The sequence below is a fragment of the Oryctolagus cuniculus genome, chromosome 7, assembly GCF_051225735.1.
Source record: "Oryctolagus cuniculus isolate XC-2025 breed Fujian yellow rabbit chromosome 7, ASM5122573v1, whole genome shotgun sequence".
NCBI classification, from domain to species: Eukaryota; Metazoa; Chordata; class Mammalia; order Lagomorpha; family Leporidae; genus Oryctolagus; species Oryctolagus cuniculus.
Genome location: NC_142873.1, coordinates 55574252 through 55596356, shown reverse-complemented (window position 1 = coordinate 55596356; position 22105 = coordinate 55574252). Strand labels below are relative to the sequence as shown.

Genomic DNA, 22105 nt, shown 5'->3' with positions numbered 1-22105 from the left:
TTTCAAATTCAATATAATTTAGATTGGATTTTTTTAAGTTTAGAGTAGTTGAAATCATTTTTTACCTATTGACCATTTACAATACAATTTCCTTGAGGAATATTCTATATTTCCACATAACCTCAGGATTTATTTGTGGGAAATTGAGTGCCGATCTGGATTTGAGTGTAATTTCCTCAAACAAGTATGCACCACTCCAGATATGCCAGCTTGCTCTTTATGCCAATCCCACTTAATCAAGGGTGACTAACACTAGCATTTGGGACACATCTTTCCAGAATGTTCTATTGTATTCATATTTTTATACAGTGGTCTCCCCTTGTCCTCTGGATTTATTCCAAGACCCCTAGTGGAAGCCTGGGCTTGCATCAAACCCTGTTTTTTCCTATATATACAAGCCTATGGTAAAGTTTAACTTATAAATTAGGGACAGTAAGGGATTAACCACAGTAACTGGTAATCCAAATAGATTTTTATAGCCATATTCTATAATAAAAATGATAGGGCACAGGCATTTCATACAGCATGAAGTCACTACCTAGTATGCCCATACCCCAAATATGAGTGCCTGGTTTGAGCACGGCTACTCTACTTCTGATCCACTTTCCTGCTACTGCGTCCTTAGATCCCTGACACCCATGTGAGAGATCTGACTGATGGAGTTTCTGGATCCTGACTTTGGCCTGATCAAGTGCTGGCTGTCGTGGGCATTTGGGAGACTGAACCAGTGGATAGAAGATCTTTCTCTGTCTTTTTTTTTTTTTTTTTTTTTTTTTTACAGGCAGAGTGGACAGTGAGAGAGAGAGAGACAGAGAGAAAGGTCTTCCTTTTGCCATTGGTTCACCCTCCAATGGCCGCCGCGGCCGGCGCACTGCGGCCGGTGCATCGCGCTTATCTGAAGCCAGGAGCCAGATGCTTCTCCTGGTCTCCCGTGTGGGTGCAGGGCCCAAGCACTTGGGCCATCCTCCACTGCCTTTCCGGGCCGCAGCAGAGAGCTGGCCTGGAAGAGAGACAACCGGGACAGAATCCAGTGCCCCGACCAGGACTAGAACCCGGTGTGCCGGTGCTGCTAGGTGGAGGATTAGCCTAGTGAGCCGCGGCGCCGGCTGTCTCCCTGTCTTTCAAACAAAATGGAAATAAATTTAAAAAGAGTTTTTAAAAATTACATGAATGTGGTCTTTCTCTCAAAATGTCATATACCACCCCACTCACCTGACACAATGCCTACGTGTTGGGATAAAGTGAGGTGAGTGACACAGGCCTTGTGCTGGAGCATTAGGCTTTCATTCGAACACAAGCCCTGAATACCTTGGCAGTTGATCTGATAAGCAGATGGCTATGAAGTGACTAAGGGGTGGGTAACACACACAGCACGGATACACTGCAAGAGAGAAAATTCACGTCCTGGGCAATACTGAGTGGGACGGCATGAGATGTCATCATGCTAGGCAGAATGGTATCCTATGTTTAAAGGATATTTTTTACTTCTGGAGTTTTCCGGTTGATATTTTTGGTCCATATTTCACTGTGGATAAAGGAGAACGACTGAACTACTTTCGCTATCTGCAACTACTTTGTTTGACTTGGACCTGGCCCCTCAGTGTGTGTGAATGGGGAAGTCCTTTTCCAGGGCCCATTTGGCGAGGAGATGGGGGCGTGGCTCTTGTGATATTCCAATACCATGGCACTTATATGGAGCCACCATCTGTTTGCAGGGCAGCTCTGGGCCCTGCGCGTCTGATTCTAGTGAGCTGGGGGAGCGGCTCCATCCGGCAGCGTGTTAGCAGGCAGGCACATAGGCTCAGGCTCCACGCTCCAGAGCCAACCGGAAGTCAGTCTCCTAGAGCCCACAGTCCTGCTTGACAAGAGAAGATGTTGCTGTTGGAATCTCTTCAGATCCTACAGAGGTCAGCATTTGACCCAGAGCCTTTGCAGCTGAGAAACCAGGCTAGTTATTGTTCTTTAGCATTAGTTGTGTTGTCTCAATTAGGAAAAGAAAAAAAAAAACCTACGAAATCTGGATGCAGAATTCTCAAGTCTGGAATGCCTCCTACACATGGAAAACACGACTCAGTCAAGCCACAAGGCCACTGTGTTTGTCACCCACATAGGCTGGGATCTGACTACAGAGAATAGTTTGCTTTATCAGGGGCTCTGCACCTGCTGCTGAGAAGGAGACCCCAGGCAGGTGAATGCACCCAGCCCAGTAATTCTCCACGCTCGGTGCTCACTGTGTGGTTAGAAACGCAGCCGTGCCGCTGGCAGCAGTCCAGGTTTACTGTCCTGCTTGGATAATTAGCAGCTATAAGGCATTGTACTGAACAATATTTAGACCATGAGACTAATAACATAAGCAAGTTAATCGGTGTTGATCAGGAAAGCAGCCCTTCGTGTTCAGGCCCCAGCGCCTCGATGGAGGAAACCCAGGGCCCTGTGCTGGCTTCAGGTGGTGTGAGTGGGTAACACGGGCCTTGGCCTCTTCCCGCCCCAGGGGCTGCCCCTCCCTGAGACCCCCAACCTCCATTTCCTCTTCCCTGAGCTTCCCAGTCCTTCAGGGCCTCCCTTGCACGGCCTGCCTGCGGGGGCTGGCAGGGTTGGCCCTCAGCTGGGCCATTCAAAGCCCTTGTGTGAATTGCACGCTGTCCCTGCTTTGGGCAGATGCCGCTACAGGCCAGGGACGTGGTTCAGCGAGCACAGCTCCCCTCACCCAGGGCTAGATGCCCTACACAGGGCGCCATCTGCACAAACTGCCATGGCGTCTCTGCCCACAGTGCCTGCTGGTGACTGGACAAGCCCTTCCCTCCATTCCTTCTCATCGACTCCCAGGGTCTGGGCAGGACCCTCAAGCTCCTGTCCTTTGCCAGCAGGGTTGGTAGATGCCCTTGTGCCCAAGGTGGTGTCGGGAAGGCAGCAGCATGAGAGCTGCCAAAGGGTCACTAGTACAAAGGAGAGCCCCAGGGAGGGGACTAAGCTCCAGGGCAGGGGAGCTGAGGGCCATGTGCATGTCCCTTCTGTCTGTCTGTCTGTCACTCTGGGCCAGCCTTCTCCCCTGTAGCTCTGTGACATCCAGCCTCCTCTCTCCTTGGTGGTCTTTGCACTGTGCTGATCCGAAGCCAGGAGCCAGGTGCTTCTTCTTAGTCTCCTGTGCGGGTGCAGGGCCCAAGCACTTGGGCCATCCTCCACTGCACTCCCGGGCTACAGCAGAAAGCTGGACTGGAAGAGGGGCAACCGGGACAGAATCCGGCGCCCCAACTAGGACAAGAACCTGGGGTACTGGCGCCACAGGAGGAGGATTAGCCAAGTGAGCCGTGGTGCCAGCCAACTCGGTGTCTTCTCCACCGTGGGCCCAGGGTGACAGCCACTCATCCCTCCCAGGAGCTGAGAGAGGGGCGGAGCAAGGATTCCATCCCTGTGGATGCCAATTTGCTTCCCCCAATCAGAACAGAGCACTGGCCTTCTCCTTCCCCACTCTCCATCTGCAGCCCTGTCCAACCGCCTCATCCAGACCCTGCCCCACCCACACTGGGCACTGCTGCCCTTGGAGTTCTGTAGGAGCGGCAGAAATACACTCACACACGCACACAGGCATACACGCACCACACACATGGACATGCATGCACACACGTGTGCACTGCAAAACCCCCAACTCTGGGACAGCCACCCCTCCTTGCTTTCTGATAGTCATGGTAAGAACTCAAAACTCATTTTTTTCTTTTGGCAAAACTCTTCATTAAAATGGGGTGACGGGAGGGTGATCAGTGTACAGGGTGGGAGAATCAGTGGCTCTGCAAACTAGACCATACCACACGTGCTGTGGGCGCTAATCCCAGCTCACCGGTGTTTCCTGTGCCTAGAAACAAGCTGTGACACAAACAGTAGCGGTGCCATCTCCTAACCTCGTGCCCTCAACTGGGCTCTCAGCCCTGTTCTCGTGCCCCGAGCAGCCCGAGTTATATTAAGGAAGAACAATGCCAGCCTAGAGCCTCAGCCAGGCCCTGAATTCCTGAGGGGTCAAAGCCTGGCTTGGGATTTGCCTGGCCAAGCGTCTCCTACGGTGCTGGGCAGGCGGGGGCGGCTGGTAAATATCGTCGGATGGCAAGGGGGTGACGACGACCACGAGAACAGGCTCGCTCTTAGCGGCTGCGTATGAGCTTCCTGGGATGTCCTGCCCCCAGGAGAAGCCAGATGGCCCAGGGTCTGCAATAAACAGCCCCAGGGCCCAAGGCACTGTTCACTTCGCTGGGAACAGGCTCCTGGGCGGCTTTCTGCAGAGAGGGGATGAGGCATTCGACATGAGGGGCAGTGCTCCTGCTGCCCCCAGCCCGGAAGTGGGTGACGTATTGGAGAGCGCTGCCAAGGTTTGTGGAAACTGGAATGAAAAGATCAGTGTATCTGGGTGCAAAAATGCTTTGAAATCTCTACACTGGTGGATCTTCCAAAGGTTCATGGAAAACACTTATTACATAAAAACCGTGTGTGAATTTCAAAAGCCCTTTTGCACCGAAATAAACTTACCTTTTGATTCCATTTTCCATCAGCTTTCAGAAGCACCCCTCCAGGGTGGGGGTGGGGAAAGCCCTCACTCGTAGCACCTGCTCCTGGCTGTGGGGCACATTCTCCCACGGCGGCCAGCATGACCTCACTGGGTGCACAGTTGGGAAGGGCGGCCCTTGGAGGAGCAGGTGGCAGCCCCTGTGTGCAGCGCAGCGCGGTGCGGTGCAGCATGTTCCCGGATGGGCGAGGAGGCCTGCCATGTTGCTCTGGGACACCCCCACTCCTGCCACCTTCCTCAGACGGCAGTGAATCCTGTCCACCTCGGGGAAGCCTGCCCTGTCCCTAGGACACAGCTTCGACAGCATGGGGGTCTCTTGGATCACCGACTGTCACCCCAAAGAGTCTCTAAGTGTCAGGACAGAGGGAACTGTATGCAGTTTCTGTCCACCACTGTGTCACAGGTGCCTGTCACAGCTTCTGGCACGAAGCACGTACTTCAGAAATCATTGATGAAAGAATGAAAGGAAGAAGCGACCTGAGACTCGCGTGGGCTCTGCGACTCACTCCGTAATTCTAGGTCGGGCCCTCCACCCGCTGGCATTTTGGTTTTCTTCGCTTCCTTTCTTTGTCCATGAATTAAATAAAGGCCTGGGCACTTTCTCATGATTCCTTCAACTCAAGAATTCTATGGATTTTTTTAAATTTTAAAACATTTTTGAGATAATGTATGTTTAACTGATATGATAATCCAAAGCTTAATGCTCTGCTAAATAAAGAGTTCAACAGACAGAAAGCAAAAGGACCACAGCTCTGCGTGAACATGCGCAAGGGCCATGGCCAGCACTCAAATGAAAAGATATCAGCTTCACCCATGGACAGCAAGCCCCGAGACAGCCGCAGATCAAGAAAACTACAGTAGCGCATCACCCCCACCAGTTCGTAAATGGATCTTGAGCTCGGAAAGCTGTTGCAGTTCTTTAAGGTTTGCCGTGGTCTCAGCGACGTCTCCACTTTCACATGCTATGCGTGTGTGCGTGTGCAGCACAGGCACGGGCGGATGCCAAAGCCTGGGACAGGGAACAAGGCGGCTTCTAATGAAATGTTTTCATTTCCTTTTCATGTCCAAGGCCACAGGGTCATGGGCGATCTGTTTCACAGACAGCCCTGCGGTTTTCAATTCATCCCAGGGATTCTTTTCCTGTAACATTCAGGCTTAAAGCAAGCCACGCCAATCAGATGGCAAATCCCTTAAACTCTCACGGGCAGGTGTGAGCTGTACATGTCCAGAACTGCGTGTGCACATGGGGAGCACATTGCAATTCTTGCTCAACCATTACCTCGGGGATACCCATCACCCTTCAGTAAGAATTGATCCTAATCACCAATTTTAGTGGGACCAAAAAATTTCCTCCATTTTTGTATTTTCACCTAGGAACACAGACAGAAATATCCTTGCAATGTTGTCTACACCTGATAGCTTTGATCAGAAATGAGACAACCCTGCAATGTATTTCTCCCTGAGTCCAAGGGAGCTGGAGGCCCCTGGGTCTGGAATTTCTGTCCTGGTCTAGCACTTTCTGGCAGGGCCAGTGGCAAGAGCTAAGTGCTGGGCCCCTGCCCTTTGTTGGTTGCTGAAGTGAATTCTCTCTGTGGCCAGAGTGTGGGGTGGGGGCAGGAGAGTCCCACTCAGGCTGAGGTAGGGAAGGAAGGGGCTGTTCCCTGCGTATGCACAACTCTGCTTCTACAATGACAAAGACACGTGGGGACAATGAAGAGTGGGCCCCGTGGAAGCCCGTGCTGGTAACTTCCAGTGCCGTACACAGCCTGTGAAAGGAAGAGACTCTTGGTGAGGGCCACACTGTCCCAGTCTAAGTTCTAGAATGTGCCTGACTTGAGCGGAGCAGAGATGACAGAGGAGCTCGCCTAAGGAATACCAGCTGTGAGGACAGCAGCAAGGGAAGCTAAAACATTTTTGAGGCTTCCTGGCTACTCTATCAGCATTGTTTTCCCATTTGGCCATCACGGCAACATGATCGCCTCCATTTTACAGGCAGCATAACCGAGGCTCACCCCACAACTGAGCAGTACGTCACCTGGTGAGACCACAGCCTCCACCTTCCGCATTCCTGGTAAAGGGATTCCCTCTCCTCCCCGCTCACTTTACAAAGACCTCCAGCTCCCAAGTGCTTCCATGAGTCATGGATTGATATCTAAAACTTTACTTTCCAAGATCTGAATCAAATAACAAAGACACCTGCCATTTGCCCAACAGCTTTCATGGGTCGGGTACCGTGCTGAGTCCTTGGCGTGCCCCTCTGACTTCTCATACGCGACCACAGCTACAGGCTCACCCCTGGGCCCACTGCAGCCAGCAGTCCCCTTCTTGGTACGCCCCAGTGTGAGCTGTCAGATTTCTCCATTACCACGTGATCTTGGAATCTTCATCATACTGGGAAACACACAGCCTGGCCTAGAAAGACCCAGACCCATGCTGATCTGAACGGCAAATGCTTTTAGCAGCCACCAGACACTCTCAGTTGGAAGGTGACAAAGCACTCCCAGACAATGCAGCAAGCAGCACACTGGCTGTGGCCCTAACTCCGCAATGTTCAGTACACACGGTGGAAACTCCCTCTGACTCTGTTTCCTAAATCGCAGTCCTGGAAGAACTAGGATGCCTGGCGCACGAAGCAGTGATGGAAGCAAGGGACATAGAGAGAGGGAGCCAGGAAGGGACGGTCAGGTCTGGGCGGCTCACCGCAGCCAGCCTCCCCACCCTCGTCTTGCAAGGCATGCGGCTATGGGCCATGAGACTGTGTCGTGGGAAATCCACACTTCTATAGTCCGAGTCAGGCATCCATTAGACATCAGGGAAATTCAACACATGTGAATTTCATCACCACTGGATCACTCGTTAGGCCTTGTAAACGTTCCTAATACAATGCTTGGTAGGCTGGAGTAAGCTGTCTCCATCTGAGGTGTGCTACTTTAGACCCCCATTAGCAGACTACTAGAATGAGGTGTTGGTGGCTAATCTCCTGTAGTCATCTCCACAGAAGTATCTGGGTAGCAGAATGAGCCCGAGTGAAGACTGGGTGACCCAAGGTGGTCCCGAGAACCACACGGAGCCGTGGGCATGGCCAGAGCTGTGCACCTGCCACCAAGCATCCCTCTCCATGGCGGGCTCCGTGACCTGCAAACCCCAGAATCTGTGTGCCCTGGAATCCTGGAAATGTGATCCTGACCCGCCCCTCCCCCCGAGAACTGGACGTTGACATCATTACGGCATGTGCTAAATCCAGTCACCGCAGTGCTGTTGGTATGCCTTTGGCAAACAGAAGCCTAGGACCAATGCCTAGGAGGAGAACAACTATTTGGGGCCAACCCTCTCTAGAAACTGGGTCTTCCCGCATTATCTTTTTTTTTTTTTTTTTTTTTTTTTTTTTGACAGGCAGAGTGGACAGTGAGAGAGAGAGACAGAGAGAGAAAGGTCTTCCTTTGCCGCTGGTTCACCCTCCAATGGCCGCCGCTGCAGCCGGTGCACCGCGCTGATCCTGGCAGGAGCCAGGAGCCAGGTGCTTTTCCTGGTCTCCCATGGGGTGCAGGGCCCAAGCACCTGGGCCATCCTCCACTGCACTCCCTGGCCATAGCAGAGAGCTGGCCTGGAAGAGGGGCAACCGGGACAGAATCCGGCGCCCCAACCGGGACTAGAACCCGGTGTGCCGGCGCCGCAAGGTGGAGGATTAGCCTATTGAGCCACGGCGCCGGCTCTTCCCGCATTATCTTGTGTGGTACTAACCACCCCCTGCCCCAGGCAGTCTCGGCAGCACAGGACACAGCCCCTGCCTGGCTACATGAGAGCTTGGGTCTGGCTCCTCACCTGCCTTTCCAGCACCCCAAGTCCAGCTCATAGCCCCTGCAATCAGCTCCTGGCAAAGCGACGGCAGAGGCACCCTCTCCCCCAGGAATGCCCCCAAGAAGCACCTGCTCCACCTTCCTAGGACTCACCCCTCCCTCTAGCCCAGGCCCTGGGCTGACCTGAGTGTGGATTGCTCCCTCCTGTCTTGCTTCCCTTCCACTCTCTCTCTTTCCTGACTCCTCTCTCTGGGCGAACCTTGGGCACCCTGGGCCCCAAGCTCACTTCCCCATTCTCCAGTCCACAGCTGCCTCTCACCCACAGGAGGCTCCACCACGTAGACTACGTCCCCGGAGCCCCACTGTATTTTGGGGTCAGCTCATCTGGAGGGGCAGAGAACACCAGAAACTTGTGGTGTGGCCATGCCATGCCTCCTCCAGGAAGCCTTCCCCCAAACGTGGGGGGCAGTTGAGATTCTCCTTTTCCTAAGCCACGTCCACGCCATTCTTATCCACTGCGGTTGTATCACTCCATCAGCACATACTTATTGGGCTCCTATTTTGTGACACACTACCTGATAAACTGAAGTTCGTGGCCTCATTCTCCCACGCTTACGGGCAGAAAACAAATCATAAAAGCGTTATGAAATAAATAAAGCAGAGGGAGGGGGCAGAGTGGCAGGGTCTGCTGGCAGTGGGAGAGATCCTTTAGATGAAGGTGATTGACAGGGGGCGTCTGTCCCAAGCAGAGGCTATGGCAATGCAAGGCCCAGAGACAGTGACACAGGTAGAGCATGGAAGATGCCGGAAGAGGGTTCACGTGCCAGCCATGTGCCAGGAAATGGATGGAATCACACAGGGTGCTGGAGGTGGATTTTCCTCCGTCTCTGGCCAGTTGCCCCAGGGAGACAGATCATTCCTCTCAGCGGGGGACGGTCCTGCACAACGTCAGGTGTTTAGCAAGCCCCACCTTGTGAAAGCCAAACCTGTCTGCAGAAGAACCACAGAAACTAGAGTGTGGATCACTTGTGCCCTCCATGCAGTGACAAGCCACCTGAGATCTGAGAGCCGGGGAACACCACGGCGGGGTTCACAGTTCCCAAAGGCGCCCTGGCTACTGCTGCGGGAGCAAGTGTGGAGGCAGAGAGGTCCCAGCTGGGTGTGTTCCCAGTCGGTGGTTCGCACTTACTGGGGCAGTGGTGCACGATGCGAAAGGATTGGATTCAACACGTATTTTCAGGGTGAAGCCAACGAGATCTGCTGGTGATCGGATCGGAGAGGTGAGGGGGAAGGTAGATTCAAGGAGGATTTCTAGATTACTCTGTGGGAATAAGTATGTCCGTCTCTAAAATGAGGAAGGCAAAAGCATCTAGGAGAAGAGTAGTTCGGGAGAGGCCCTTGAGATACACAAGTGCACAGGACAGGACGGCAGACTGTAAGAGCAGGGACCAGGGCGTGCCCCACTTCATGACTACATGGTGTTCGATGCCTGGGGAAGAGAGTGATCTAGAAAATGAAAGAGAATTCTGGACTGGTCTCCAAAGGAGGAAGGGGGAGCAGGAGACTGGGGGCTCCCGAGGCACCCAGCGCTGTGGCTCCATCTGCCCTCACAGTCCCTGGCCAGGCCACCGAGCAGCGGGGAGCTTCTTGGGCACTGCTGGTGTCAGCACCCACGATGATGCTGTGCTGCCGGAATGCACTGCACACCCAGATGACTTAGCAGAAGCCGCCTTCTTTAATCTGCACACTAAGAAGCAGGTGCAGCTAGTCCCATGCGATAGCTGAGGAGACACACATCGCTGGGCTGCGGCCACGTGCCTCCTACTGCTGTGGCTGACAGCCAGGAGAGCCTGACTCCACACTCGGGCTGTCCGCAGGGCGCCCTTGGTCCCTGCCTCCCCCCACCGTTCCCCACTGCCAGCTCAGGGCCTGGTATGGGCCCCTGTCCCAGTCACAGCAGGGGAGCTCCTTTATCTCCAGGCATACATAGGCGCTTCCACATCTGCTCCTGCCTCTGGATACAGCTGCTCATCAAGGCAAGCAGCTGTCAGGGTCTCTCACCCAACGAAGACCTGCCCTGGAATCTCACACTGCTTGTCCAGGATTTCACATCTGACCTATTCTGTCTACAACCACGGTGTTTCCCCATCCATCAACAGTGTTCAGGGCAAAGCCCTGTCGTGCACACAGGGGAAATTCTACTTCTCTTCACGGAGTAAAAAGCAGGTGCAGAGAGGGTCTGTGATGTGCCTCAGTTTCACAGGGAGCAAGGGTCTGAGCCAGGAACAAATCCCCATCTCCTAAATCTAAGCTTTCTTGAACTGAAACAAATCATCTGTATCTGAATTGCTAGTTTTCTTTTCCATGTCGCAGCGTCTGCGAACCAAGAGAGAGCTAGGGGCAGGTTTGCGGAAGTTCCCCCAGCATCAGGGATGCCACTCAAAGTTCTGTAGCAGGTGCAGGATCACTGAGCCTGTCGAAATGACCAGAAGGTGCATAATCTGTGTGCTGTGGCAATTTAAAACTGCTTTTTTTTTTTTTTTTTTTGCTCAATCATAAGGATGTGATGTGTTGAAAAGAATCTTTGAAACACACTGGCTGTTTTATTTAGTTCTCTGATTTCTGATGTATTCTGCTCTTTTTTTGGAAAATTTCAAAAAACAACAGCACTTCAAACCCCACCCCCAAAGCATTTTCTTCCACTTGCAAGATGCAGAGATGCTAACACAGGAGCAGAAATCCGGAGTCCAGCTTTGGTGTCTGACCTCTTTAAAATAAAAAAGAAAATGAAAATGTTTTGCAGCGGTCACACTTTCCCTGTGAAAGCTCCATCACATCACTCTTGAACCTGGATGAAAAAAGAGGTACTTCTTGTCCAGTGTTAAGAAACATGCCTGGCCAGCGCCGCGGCTCAGTAGGCTAATCCTCCACCTTCGGCGCCGGCACACCAGGTTCTAGTTCCGGTCAGGGCGCCAGATTCTGTCCCGGTTGCCCCTCTTCCAGGCCAGCTCTCTGCTGTGGCCAGGGAGTGCAGTGGAGGATGGCCCAAGTGCTTGGGCCCTGCACCCGCATGGGAGACCAGGGGAAGCACCTGGCTCCTGGCTTCGGATCAGCACGCTACGCCAGCTGCAGTATGCTGGCTGCAGTGGCCATTGGGGGGTGAACGGCAAAGGAAGACCTTTCTCTCTGTCTCTCTCTCTCTCTGTCTCTCTCTCTCTCACTGTCCACGCTACCTGTCAAAAAAAAAATTTCTGGGACTTTCGGACAGGGTGGAAACCAAAAGTCCCCACAGAAAATGTGTAAGCCAGCATCGGCTTTCGCTTCAAATGCAGGTGTGGCAGCAATGAATTGAAACATGCCTTTGCTGACTTGCTCGTGTTCATCAGCTCCCTGGCGCTTGGTTCAGTGTCATCCACCTGCTTGGGGCTGGGGGCTGGGTAGGATGTGACCAAGGCCTTGCCTGTCCTGTAAATGTGATTTCAAATGTTCAACCAGCCTGGTGACACCAGGTTTACAGGGAACAGTGGAGTGGGTAGTGGCGAGGAGAGGAGGGTGCCCTACAGCCATGTACAGGCTTCCCAGCACCAGGCCCCGCTTCTCCCCTGCAGCCCCCACAAGGAATGCCTGAACTGTCTGGAAAGAGGCAATTTAGCCGCTAAGGAGATGTCACAAATAATCCTCTTTGAGTCTCCATGGGGGAAAGTGGAGTCCAACTGGGAGGTGGCATGGGTCCCGGGGGAGCAGGGTAACTAGGGAAGGGGGAGGCAGAGTTTGCCCGTGAACAAAGAGGCCGCCACTTTGTCTTTACTGAGCCATCCTCAGGGCCTGCATTAACCAGGCTCTCAAGAAAATTGCCATATGTCACCTTTGTGGCCCTGAAGCCAGCCTTGGTGTGGGTCACACTTTCCTGTGCCTCCCACTGGGAATTGGAGTGCTCAAGCCAATGACAGAGTGCCGGCTGGGATGAAGGCTGGGGTTAGCACCGGAGCTGGGGTTTAGCTAAAGGATTCAGCTTGAATGATGACACTAAGGGCCCTGGGGCTGTATGCACTCAGAGAGAAACTTACACCCCCCACACTGGGGCAGCCTGGCCCCTGGCTCATGAGAGAAGACTAGGTTTTCTGCTCTGGGCAGGAACTTTCTAGAATGTTGGCGCTATCAACATGTCAATGGTATCTTAGCCCCGCTGTCCTAGTAAAAATATAGTGAAAGGGAATTAAGTGATTTTGTGGGAACAGAAGCTCAGTCCCAAACCACTGCATCCCACTAGGACCAAAGTGTTTATGCCAAAAAATGCCATGGTGCCCCTCAGTGGTTTCTAGTGGCAGGGAGGAGGATGTGCCACAGCCCTTGGACCATCACTGTCATGGTCAGGTGTAGGGCATCACAGAAAGACAGTTCTGCAAGTGTGGGCTGGGAGAAAGATGGTGGAGAAGATGGGGCCAGAGACAAAATATGATGGCCATTGCTTCTGTGCGGCGTTCTCTGGAGAAAAAGCAAACCTCAGGGTAAGCATTTCAGGGAGTCGCCACTGATGAGGCTGAGTGGTCACAAGGAAGGAGGCAAGATAGAGAGAGGAACAGGAAGAGGGGAGAAGTAGAAGGAAGTAGAGGAAGGAAAAGAGGAAGAGGGCAGGAGGAAGAGGAGGAGGAGAGGCGACAGGAAGCAGGGAGGCAGATGACGGCTGTGGCTCTGATTTTTGGGGCCCTCCTTGCCTCTAGTGCCAAGCACTTTGCACACCGCTGCTGCTGTTGCTGTCGCTTAACCTACACGGCAGCTCTATGAGGGAGAAATCAGTTCCACCTGGGGCCGGCGCTGTGGCGCAGCGGGTTAATGCCCTGGCCTGAAGCACTGGCATCCCATCTGGGCACCAGTTCTAGTCCCAGCCACTCTTCTTCCAATCCAGCTCTCTGCTGTGGCCTGGGAAAGCAGCAGAAGATGGCCCAAGTGCTTGGGCCCCTGCACCCGCATAGGAGACACAGAAGAAGCTCCTGGCTCCTGGCTTCAGACGGGCACAGCTACGGCCGTTGCAGCCAGGTGGGGGAGTGAATCATCGGATGGAAGACCTCTCTCTCTCTCTCTCTCTCTCTCTGCCTCTCCTCTCTCTGTGTAACTCTGACTTTCAAATAATAAATCTTAAAAAAAAAAAAAAGAAATCAGTTCCACCTTACAGATGGGCACCCTGAAGCATATAGAACTAAAGTGGCCAAGAGCACACAAGTAGGGATGACAGAGCTGGGCGTGAGCCCCAAGTTTGTCTGGGTTCAGAGCTATGTCCTTTGCTGAGTCATGCCGTCATCCACATTAGTAACTCCCCAACTTTTCTGTGACTCCAGTAAAAAAAAAAAAAAAAAAAAAAAAAAACACACTTTCCATCAGGAGCCAGGTTGCACACCTGTGTGCACACATCTACACAACACAGAGTTTCACAATGACGTCTCGCCTGCTACGTGTGATGCAACGTATGCCACCCCTTGCTTGGTCCTCATAGATGCTGGGTGGCATCTTGCCTCCTAGGCATGCAAGGAATCGTGTCCACTGCACCATCCCTCCTGCGAGGGGACATCACTAATCACACATCGCAGAAATTACAAATATCGAACAGAGCCGTTTGCTTGGAAAAGAGTCAGTCCAGGAAACCATCCAGAAAGCCTGACCGCCGATCTCAGGCACCTATTGGCAACACTTGAAGCAGCTGGTGCACGCTTGCGCAGAAGTAACTATTTTCTCGTCCGCGCAGTGCGAAGTGCGCAGTCGCTGCCTCACAGTCAAGGCTAAAGGAAAACAAGGCCTCCACCTCCAGGACAGTGCTGATCTGCCCGGTTCCTGGTTAGCACAGAAAACGGAATCAGATCGCTTTTCCGGGGAGCGTGCGCGGCACCACCTCTGGTTTAGGGTTGGGGGCTGTGGCAGGGCTGGCAGGATCACAGTTAGGAGGGAGAGCGAAGTCCGGGTCAGGAGGCTGCGCGCGAGTCAGCCCGGCAGAGCTGCGGACTCGGTGACTTCACTCGCAGCAATGTGCGCGCTAATTGAGAAAACATGTGCACTGATGGCCTCATGCAGAAATCCAGATTTACGAATTTTTTTTTATTCCTAAGAATTCCTTGAATATTTGCTGTGCATGTCTCTGCAGCCTCCCAGAGCCCTTCTCCCTGCACGGGGCTGTGTTTCTCTCTGCAGTGGCCTGGGCCAGGCTTTTAAAGGGTGGGATTCTGACAGGGCCACTGGGCAAGCAGCCACAGGCCTGGCGCAGAAGAAGGAAGAGGGCAGGAGAGGAGAAAATGAGCCTGTGCCTCCCGTGCTGTTCCCAGGGGCGGATAAACAAGCGAGGCCCACGTCCACACAAAGCGACTGTCCCCAGGTCGCACGAGGGGACGTTCAAGCTGCCTTCTCGGCCCCGAGCTCAGGCCTCCTGGCCACTTGCTGCCTCCCACACTCTGCAGGAAGGGCTTTACAGCATTTCCTCCTCGCACCTTCACAGCTGCGCCCTCCGCTGTCCGCAGTATGCATCCCCTTTGCAGATGGAGAAACTGAGGCTCCCAGGGCTTAAGGAAGGTGGCCATGGTGGTAACAAGAGGCAGAACCTGGATCCAAAGCCAGCTCTGTCCGGGCTTCTCAGTTCTCCCCACCTGGACAACACCTCCTTCAGGAAGCCTCCGGGGAACCTGGCATTGTCAGTCAACTCTCTCTTCCTGGAGCCACCCAGTTAGTACTTCTGGAGCTAGTTCCGGTTTCCATAGGGCTCTCAACTGCTCCAAGTGTGTTCACTTAGATAAGGAGATAAAAGGCCTGAAGACAGGTTTCGTGTGGTGTGTTCCGATGTTTTGAAAGGGAAGAAGTTACACATGCAAAGTTTAGGTTCATCTAGAAGGGCTGGGAGATCTCTGGGTTTTTTGGTCATGCACACAAACAGGCAGGTGGCCTGACTCCCTTCCGCCGGGCAACACGTCAGGTTCTCACTAGTCCCCACCAGCCTGGGGCCACCTTGCCTTTGTACTATGGTAGGAGCCTCTGCCACCAGTGTAGTTTGAACTCCCAAGCCCACCCTTGACTATCTGGCTACCTGCCAGGGCCCAGGGTCTAGGGTCCCTGGTAGTCTACATTCAAAAAAATGCTCAAGAAGAGAAAGAAATGAGTCCCGATGGACCATCCTCTCCTGTGGGTGGGGTCTGCCTCCCCCTGTACCCACAGGTTCCAGTTCCGGGGTAGCTGCGCCCCCCCCCCCCCGCCCCCTGTCTCCCACTGGCACACCAGGTCTGGGGTCTGGGGGAGCTGAGACACCCCGCTGCCTGTTATAGCAACTTGCCGGCCTGCCCCCTCGCCGTGTAACTTGGTATAAGATATTTACAATCCTGAAGACACAGGGGGGTTGTTATGTGGGCTAAAGAACCAACACACTCTCAAAACACTTGCAGTAAAAATGGCCTCTCTCAAAAGAAATGCCGGCTTCCCGGAGCATTGCATAATATTTCGGAGCTAAAAATCTGAAGCAAAGTTTACCTCCAACAGAAAATTATAGAATGCCCTCGAGTCTCCTTTTACCCGGATATTATGAGGCAAAGAGGATTCCGAAAATGAAACGTTTGGTTGAAATGCTATCAAAGTGAGAATGTTCATTACGGAAGGTCAAAATATAGGTGAGGAAATTCCTAGAAAAGCCTTCAACGCTGCCAAAAAGGTTTCTTCTCCCAGTGTAGCAAAGCGTTACGTGCACAGACAGGAAGGACTGCCATGATGGTGATGTCCTCCCGGAAGTGCAGAGGCAGGAAGGGAGGGCGCCCCTACCCCCATCCAGGGAGCAACATGAGGGAAGAAGACTCCCTTGTTGGGTGCCTACCTCATCCCTGGCCCTTGCTGGTGGCCTACTTCTGGCACCCCACTTAATGTGCCCAATGGTCACAGGAGCTACTAGCGCTGTCTTTGAAGTACAGATGAGGGTGCAGGCACAGGAGATGCCCTCCCGTGTCCCCGCCATCCTCAGGCACTATCTGCTCCCTACCTATCTACCTATCTGTCAGTCATTTGGCATCCAATAGGACTTCTGTGTTGGAAATTGCAATCCACAATCCAAAGACAGCCATCCCTCCTGGCATGTCCCACAGATAAGGTGCTGACCTATGAACCAGGCCTGCTCAGACCTGGAAAATGGGCTGCTATTTCACCACGCTGAGCTGGTGAGAAACACAAAGTCATCTTATGAGTAATGAGCGTTGTCACCCACAGTGATGAAGGACTCCAGACAGGGGACCCCCTCCCACACCCCCTCACCCCCGCCAGTCTGGCCAAGGCGTCTCCCAGCTGCAACAGTCCTCCCCGGGGCCCCCATAAGGTACAGCATGCACAGGAGAGGTGACACACTCCACCAACCCTCGCCACTGATGGAGCAGCCGAAGCAAGAGGCAAGCCCGCCCGCCCGCGGTTCTGCACAGGAAGCGCTCTGCGGCTGTTGGGATGGGAACAGCCAGCCCGGGAGTTGGCTCGTGTGCAGAACTCAGACTGCTCATTTGCCCTGCCGTCCCAGCCAGATTCCTCCATGTGCAGGGCTCCCCACCTGCAGGAGCCACCCCGGGGCAGTGCCAGAGCCGTCACTGTGCTCAGCTCAGTGGTGAATTCTCAGGGAAATCCAGACTGACTCTGACTAATACTACTGCTAATAAAAAGACTTCCCGCACGTGGAAGAGGTTGGCTGGCCTCTTGGGCAATGCGCACAGCCCTGGTGCCGGTCCCACCTCAAAATTTCATCATCAGACCAACTTCATCCGGGGATCTCCTTTAGTCTCTCACATGCAGTCTTTGGAGGGAAGGCCTCATTAGGCATCGGGTCCAAACTCTGGCAGCCCTGTCCCTACATTCAGTTTCTCCCTGGTTTGTAATGACTTGTGAGTGAGTAGCCAGTATGTGTTCCTACAATACCCTCCAAAGATATTACTCATTTTATCCTTTGCACTATAAATAAACAAATGGTTCTATTTTTTGTCCCCCAGTGAGACCTTGGGACAGAGGTGAGGATAAGGTAGAACGCTTGCCTTGCGAACAGACCAGTGCCACAAGCACTGTCCCTTCAGCCTAGCGCTGCCAGCCGGCTTTTTCCTATCACATGCCACAGTATCGATTCTCATTTAGCCTCGCAGCTTGGGCACAGTTGTATTAATTGGATGTCCACTCGGGTTGGAGTTGTATCAGGTGCTGTCCGTGCTGGGGCGGGTGCTGCAGGGAAGGGACCTGCTGGGGTCAGATGTGGTCCACTTGGTAAGGCAGAGAAGGGTTTCCTCCCGGCACCGCGGCCCCCCAGGCAGCCGGTCTGCCTGAGTTTCCATAGCAGATGGCAGATTCTGATACCACCTGGCCCTTCCCCCACCCTCCTGCGGGTCATGTGCAGTCCCACTCTACTCACAAAGGCAAAGGATGACACCCAGCAGGAACACTGAGGCCTGATACACTGGCTCGCAGAGGACGAGCCCTGGACTGCGCTTCCGAATCCCAACTCAGCGACTAAGTCAGGGAGGCCCCAACAGTGGGACCGGAACTCCTTTCAAGGGTGTCCTCGATCGGGTGCAGCCTTGCCTTTCAATGCAAGCATCTAGCCCTGCAGGAGGGCTGTTGGGGGCTGTCACCGTGACTCCCGACACTTAGGAGGGGAGGCAGGAATACTAAACCTCCTGCACTGTGCAGATCCGTCACACTTACCCGAGACGTGCTAATAGGCCTGCTGAGAAACCGCGCTCATCCACTGCATTTGCCTTCTAGTTTGGGAAAGTGACGCCCTAGCTGTTGAGTCACTTGCTCAGGGTCGCAAAGCTACTTTCCTTCCTTTGCCACAACTGAGAAAACCACCGCTGGCCGTTTTCCCGAAAAACAGGAGAAAAACATCAAGAGATCGTCCCTGCTTCTCAATCCGATTCCTACTGCTACCATAGGCGGAAGCCAACAGCCTACAGAAACTCCTCCGAAGCCTGCAAAGGAGTCTGCAGAAGAGTGAGGCAAACATCCCAAACCACAAGAAACTCATTGCGATCGTATGTTTTCATTTTTCTGGTCTTGACTAAACTCTGTGGCTAACAGTCTATTCTTGGCTCAAATAGCAACACTTCCACACTTGTGCACACCCAACTGAAAGGCCAGGCCCACAGCCTCAGTTTCTCCAGCTGCTTCAGCAGCCTCAAGGGCATCCTGGTCTTGCTGCTGTTTGCAGCCGGTGTCTTAACTGTCTTCCCACTGTCAGCAAGTGAGGGGTCTTGGGAATGGGGTGGGCAAGGGTCCTTTGTCCTCATTTATCTGACTGATGCCACCATATGCTGTTCTGTGAAACTGGCCCGCCACGGAGCAGGCTTCTGCAGCACGTCTCAGCCCCGAGGGCGGATGGTTTGCAAGCTCCAAGGTGCCAGGCAAAGAAGGAGACACCTTCTGGGAACATGGCCTGTTTGCTCACAGATATCCAGAGATGCATGCAGTACATGCCCTCTGCAAACCTTCCACAGCCTCTTGGGAGCAGAGCGAGTACATGCTGCCAGCAAAGGTCTCCAAAGCCTGCTCCGGACCTGAAGTCCCTCCAAGTTCTTACTGGGAGAAGTAAACGGCCAGGCCTCTGGTCTCAAGTCTGGCATGAACGTCTGCTCGGGGGTCTGTGCCTCGGCCCCACTCCATGCCCGGTACAGAAGAACAGTGACCGGCTCTGTCTGTGGTTCCCTCTGAAGCTCCGATGCGGTGTGTTCCAGCTGAGCACCCTCGAGTGAGCAGCAGCGGCACCCAGCACTCACCAGAAAGTAACGTTGTGTGATTTTCTCATCATTTGAATCTCAGCAATGATGAGAAACTCCCCTCGGGCTCCAGCCCTGCCCTGCCATGCCCTACCCTCCCTACCGATGTCGGCAGCTGGGGCCCCCTTCCTGGCCAAGGCACAGCTTTCTCCCGGAAAGGGAATGGGAGGGTGAAGCCTCCTCCCGGGTTCCCACTGGTCCTTGGGGTGGGAGGCGCAGCAGAAGGCGAGAGCCTCATTCCTTGCTAAGGAGTAAGTGTAGGGAAAGAGCCACAGCCACTAGGGTGACCACCCCCAGCAGGCCCAGTTCGCTAGGGGGCCTGGAGTAAGACGGCTGCCCAGGGAAGGCAGCAGTACCTGTGGCTGCTTATCAAGTCCTCCGAGGTACTTGTCCGGTTCTATCCAGACGTGTGTTTCCAGGCCCAACGACCCGGCCTTCCTGTCTGTGGTGCCTCCTAACTGGCTGCTCTTCCAGGTGTCCCTTTTCTTACCTGCCTACAGATGTTAGGATGCAGATGAGGGAGGAGTTTGGCCGCACGTGGCACGAACCCCTCCCCTTCCCCCTCCCCAACAAGAGGGACACTCACTGCTCCTGAGAATCCATGCCAGATGCACCGGTCCTCAGCCCCCAGACCACTCTCACCCCGGGGGCCACCAGTGCTCCCTGGACCCCTGGGAATACTGCCATCCTGAGTTGGCACCAGGTGCCCACCTTGGCTATGACTTCCTCAACAGCAGAGGCTTGACGGCCAAAGGCAGCCTCTCCGCGTGCCTCTGCACAGGGAGCAAGAGTTCAGGCCAACCGGGGGACTTCACCGTCAGCTTCAGGAGGCTCAAGACCCCCGAGGGCAGCCCCTGGAGGGCCCTCCATCCCCGTTTCTGAATGTGCAGAATGCAGCTGGCCATGCCTGTGGTGGGGGGAGGGGCCTGGCAGGGCAGTGGGTGTGCCCAGCGGATGGAGCCAGGACAATTCATCAAGTGCCTTTTCTCCAGGATTTCCACTGGCCTCAGATGCCAGAGGGGGCAGAGACACCCAGGAGAGCACTATTTTGGTTTCCAGCTGGGAACGTGCACTGAGTTTTCCTTAATACCCACAGCACCCAAAAGGCTTTGCTGTAATACACGTTAACGCACAAAACACCCATAAATTATCCTTCAAACTGTTACAACTTCCAACCTGGAACAACTTGGAAAAACCAGCCTAGCAAGCAGGCTCTTTTTTAATCTCTCAAGTCATGAGAGAAGAGAAAGTTCAAGCAGAAAACACCTTCCACGAGATTCTCAGAGATCGGGGGGGGGGGGGGGGAGAAGAGCATAAGCAAGCAGAGCTAAGTTGCTTGTTTATGTTGGCTCAAAGTTGTAGCTCCCTGACCCCTGAGTCCTCTCTCTCCCGCCCCTCCAGCCTCGCTGCCTGAACCCACGGCGCTGCCCACCCCAGCCTGCCGTTGCCAGCTCTCCCACACCTGGCAACAGACAGCTAGAGGTGAGGCATGTGACCCAGGGGCAGGGCTGAGCCTTGGCGACCTCCCGAGGATGTGCAGCGCAGATGCTGAACCCCGGCACTTGGCGCGCAGGCTGCCAGTGTCAACCCGTGGAGGACCCCAGGCCGGACCCCCAAGGCCTTCTACGACGCGCGGGCAAGCCCTGAGACCCTCGCCCTATTCCTTGCACCAGCTCCAGCGCTCCCTGGCCCGCTCGTCCTGATACCTGCGGGCAGTGAAGCACTTTAGCCACTCCGGCGCCCGGAGCCCTCCGCGGCGCGGGCCACCACTCGCCAACCCCGGCGCGCTTGCTGCCCGCGCATCCCTCTCGCCACGCGCATTCGCTCTCCCTCACTTGCGCGCTGTCCCCTTCCGGCCCTCGAGCTGCTCCCAGGCATGGCCGTGCGGCTTCTGCAGGAGCCAGGTGGCCTCTCGCACTTCTGGCCATCCCGGGACCGTGCCCCAGGACCAGAGGGAGCGCTGCGCCCTTCCACCCGCCCGCCCGCCAGCCAAGGGTCTCGCGCCCTCTCGGGACACTCCTCTCGGGGGTGCCCGGAGAGCTCGCCCGACCGGGCTCCAAGCACAGTCTCCCGGGGAGCCCCGCCGCCCCGGCCCGCCAGCGCCCGCGCTGCACCCCTCTCGGGCTCGGCTCGGGGCAGCCTGACTCACCGCTGCGCTCCCCTCGGGCTCCCAGCGCTCTCTGCTGAGCCGGAGCGCCGAGCTGCTCCAGCACAGGCTTCTTGAATTCTTAGCCCCTCCTCCCGGACTCCTGAGTCACACCCGCTCTTAATTCTGCACCCCCACCCCACCCCTCCCCACCCCCAGCCCCGCACCTGCTGTGGCCACGCCAAGATGCCCGGCTGTAGGGGGTCCTGAGGACGAGCGATCGCTCTCTCCCGGGAGGGCTGGCAGGGCCAAGCCGGGGGAAGGATTCAGACCTCCAGAGGTCAACGAACCTCCGGGGGTCGAAGGGAAAGGCGCCGGGGTGGGAGCTGGCGCGCGGCCGAAGCCGGGCTGGGGCTTTTCTGGCGCTCCGGGCAGGGGTGCCAGCCCCCGACGCCCCTGAGCCGGGGCGGGGCGGGGCGGAGTTGCGCAGCGCTGCCCTCGCCGTCCTGCCCTGCCCCCGCGCGCTGCCGGCCGCCCGCGCCTCCCTGGTCTGCGCCACTTGGCCCTCGGTGCCCCAGGCGTTGGCTGCTCCCGCGCCCTGTGGAGGGGCTAAGCGAGCACCCGGGGGAGCCGCGCGGGGTGCAGGATGCCCTTGGCTCCTTTGCCACCAGGGCGGGCAGCAGCTGCCAGAGCCGGTGCTAGGCTCTGGGGGCGGGAGCGAGGTCGGCGTGGAGTTAGGGTCAGGGGACCTTAGGCGTCAGAATGTAGACCCTGGGCCTTAATTAAAGACTGTCCAGGGTCCCCAACCCTCCTGTAATCACAGGTGGGCTTGCAGTGTGTGCCGGATGCCTGCGTTTTTCTGGGTCGAAGATCCGCAGCTTTTGTTGGTTTTGCAAGGAGTCTTTGACCTCAA

General features: G+C 54.9%; 1 protein-coding gene across 2 annotated transcripts in view; it reads right to left on the bottom strand.

Annotated features, from left to right (window-relative positions):
- Positions 1 to 21718, bottom strand: part of NGF (nerve growth factor) — a 53957-nt gene extending 32239 nt beyond the window's left edge. Inside the window, exon 1 of one of the 2 annotated variants that reach the window (XM_051856131.3) lies at positions 21420 to 21718. The gene's annotated coding sequence lies outside the window, so the exon portion shown is untranslated. Of the gene's footprint in view, positions 1 to 21255; positions 21353 to 21419 lie in introns of those variants that run through there. The other variant, XM_051856132.2, reaches the window with a different exon arrangement.
- Positions 21719 to 22105: the final 387 nt, after the last annotated feature.